Source organism: Colobus angolensis, unplaced genomic scaffold (assembly GCF_000951035.1).
Source record: "Colobus angolensis palliatus isolate OR3802 unplaced genomic scaffold, Cang.pa_1.0 Scaffold510, whole genome shotgun sequence".
NCBI classification, from domain to species: domain Eukaryota; kingdom Metazoa; phylum Chordata; class Mammalia; order Primates; family Cercopithecidae; genus Colobus; species Colobus angolensis.
In genome coordinates this window covers 387,662-390,797 of record NW_012118600.1, presented here as the reverse complement: position 1 = coordinate 390,797, position 3,136 = coordinate 387,662, and the positions used below count along the sequence as shown (strand labels likewise).

The window sequence follows — 3,136 nt, the reverse complement described above, 5'->3', positions numbered from 1 at the left end:
GGGAAGAGAAGGGGATGAAGGGGAAGAAAGCGGGGAGGGGGAGTCTCCTGAGGGGGGAGAAAAGGGGGACTGGGAGGCTTCTGAGTGGGGAAGAGGTGGGAGGGGGAGGCTCCTGAAGGGAAGAGAAGGGGAGGAAGTGGGGGCTGAGGGTGTGAGGGTGTCCCTGGCTGGGGGAAGCTAGGCAGGCTGTGGCCCCAGGGGCAGGAGCAGGGAGGGGGTGGAGGGCGCGGGGACCAAAGGGGAGCCTAGGATGGGCATTGTCTCTCTTGCCCCCACCCTTGGGAGATCTTGCCTCTCCTCAGTGACCTGGGGGTGGGTTCTGTTTGAGTTAGGTGCCTGCGCCCACCTCGGAGACCCCTCTCGTGGAAGAGGCAAGAGTGGGGTTACTGGCTTCAGGCCTGACTCGGGGCGGGGGGGTAGTTGGGGTGGGGGCCTGACTCACCCTCCCATCACTCCTTCCCCATCTCCTTTCTCTCACCCTCCCCGGTTCCTCCTTCCTTTTCCCAGTCCCCCCACCCCCTTCTATACTGTCCGGCTTTCCCTGCTTCTGCTCCTTCCTCTCCTTTCTCCTCTCTCCCTGCTTCCTTCCCTCCCCTCTTCCCTCATTTTTGTCTGCCCTCCTTCCACTTTCGCATATATGCACCTGTGTCCTTGCTGACTCCCGGGGGAGGCTGAGTGGCACAGTCACTTGGTTCCATGTCACCTCCTCTGTTCCATGTCACCTCTTCCATCCCATGGTGTCCTGCAGATGGTTTCCTGCCCTGGAGTCACAGCAGGGCCACATGTCGAATCGAGTTGCTGTTTTCTCTGCATGATGCTTGAATCTGTGACTTCCTGAGTATTTCTGGCCTTGGGCTTTTGGGGAGCCTAGGCCAGTTGCGCAGGACCTCTCTCTGGTTCTGTGGGTTCTGGTGAGTGGATCAGGGACCACAAAATGCAGCTGAGATGTGAATGTCGACCCTCACTCCATGTTTTTTCATTCTTTTGAAAGCACCTTTACCCCCTTTTATAATGAGTAAGTGATCTGTGGATGAAGCCAGGGCAGACCCTGGGAGTATCTGGCGACCCGTCGAGAACCATGCCCCATGCATTGAGCTTCCCTGGCTGATCCTCAGGCCCGTGACTGTGGGGTGGTTTGCTAGACCCTGCCGATGAGTGGGGTGGGATGGAGAGCTGTGACAAATATTCCTCAGGTGGCCAGGGCTGGGCCCACGGAGGGCCAGACCAGGCTTGAGCTCTGCTCAGCCTGGGATGAAGAGGATTTGCCACAGGAGTCTGGAGACCCACCAGGCTTGGGGCCCCTCAGCTCAGCCACCCCTCACCCACCATGGCTCCCTCTGCCTCAGCCTCTGTATTCCAGGCCTCTGGGTGCGGCAAAGCCTACAGGACTGGCTCAAGACTTGTGCAGACTGGCCGGGCACGGTGGCTCGCACCTGTAATCCCAGCACTTTGCGAGGCCGAGGCGGGCGGATCACGAGGTCAGGAGTTCGAGACCATCCTGTCTAACACAGTGAAACCCCGTTTCTACTAAACATACAAAAAAATTAGCCGGCCGTGGTGGCAGCGCCTATGGTCCCACTTACTCAGGAGGCTGAGGCAGGAGAATGGCGTGAACCCAGAGGCGGAGCTTGCAGTGAGCCGAGATCGCACCACTGCACTCCAGCCAGGGTGACAAAGTGAGACAAAAAAAAAAAGAAAAAAACTTGTGCAGACTGCTTCATTTGCTGAGGCTGGGGGGCTGGGCTCCAGGAAAATCCTATCTGAGGCAAATCCTGGACGGTCCCAAGATTTGGGGGATGGAGGTTTGCCCAGTGACCAAGCCAGACTCCAGAAAGGTGTGGCCTCATTCAAGCAGGCTGTGGCAGGAAAGGGTCCCAGTGGTATCTCTTGTTTGTTTGTTTTTGAGACACGGGCTCATTCTGTCGCCCAGGCTGGAGTGCAGTAGCCAATCATATATCACTACAGCCTCCATCTCCTGGGCTCAAGCAATCCTCCTGCCTAAGACTCCCCAGGCTGTGGGATTAGAGATGTTCGCTGCCGCACCTGCCCCGGTGAGATCTCTAAGAGGAGAATCCTTCTGACAGTGTGACCAGGGATGGGCTGAAGGAGGCAAGAAGACACAAGGCCAGAGATTTCTGGAGGCTCCTCGGATGGCCTCATCCTCCTGGCTGTGAGCATCAGGGTCCCAGTAGGAAGGGAGATGAACATGGAGAGGCCGTTTTCACAGGACGCAGCAGCTTCCTTGCAGCTGGGCATTTTAGGAGACCCCTGGTTCCATGGAAGCCTCTGCTTTGCAGGTGAATGGAGGGAGGGGAGGCAGAGGTAGCTTCCCAGAGAGGCTCACGGGGAAGGGCACAGAGGAGAGGAGCTCCCATGCCTGTCCCCAGCGGCTGACGTATGTCCCCCACTGTCTTGGCCAGTGACCCAGCCAGAGGATGTCCCATCCTCCCCACCTCATCCCACCCCTGCCAATGGCCGAGGACCCTTTGCTCATTCTACCTAGACCCCGATGCCTCCATGCTCAGAGCTGGGAAGCTGGAGCAGGAGGAGAGGGGCTAGGGCGAGCTGGCTGGGACCTGCCCACTGTGCAGGCCATGAGGGCTAGAGGGGAGGGCTGGCAGGAAGCCTCTTAAAGGGTGGGCTTATGGGCCTTGCGGGGGAATGACGAGTGGCAGCATCACTTTGCAGGTGGGGTCCCAGCCTTAGTGCTTGGCTGCCTCATGCCTCTGTTTCCCCACCTGCACCTTGGGGCTGCTTCTGGTTCCTACCCCTCTGGGATTGTAAGGTTCTGATGAGGGAAGTTTCTGTGCACACACATTATGGAGCTCACAATTTGTTTTGTGGAGACAGGTTCTCTGCAAGGTGAACGTGCCTCTGGCGTGCTAAGAAAGCCAAAATTACATGCCCTCAGGACCACACCTCTGTCCACGCACCAAGTAGAGCTCTGTGCCTCCATTGCCAGGGGGCTAGAGCTGGCATCACGCTTCCCATCAGGAGCGGCTCCAGAACAGGGGTTAGCATACCCACCTGCAGGCTAGCAGTGACCTGTTTTCTTTGTATTTATTAGAGACAGGGTCTTGCTGTGTTGCTCATGCTGGAATACAGTGGCACAAACTGTGGCTCACTGCAGCCTCCA

At 57.8% G+C, this 3,136-nt stretch overlaps 2 protein-coding genes across 3 annotated transcripts in view; one reads left to right on the top strand and one right to left on the bottom strand.

Moving 5' to 3' along the window:
• ZNF135 (zinc finger protein 135) overlaps positions 1-3,136 on the bottom strand; it is a 44,388-nt gene that overhangs the window by 10,133 nt on the left and 31,119 nt on the right. The window lies entirely within an intron of this gene.
• Positions 1-3,136, top strand: part of ZSCAN18 (zinc finger and SCAN domain containing 18) — a 15,871-nt gene that overhangs the window by 498 nt on the left and 12,237 nt on the right. The window lies entirely within an intron of this gene.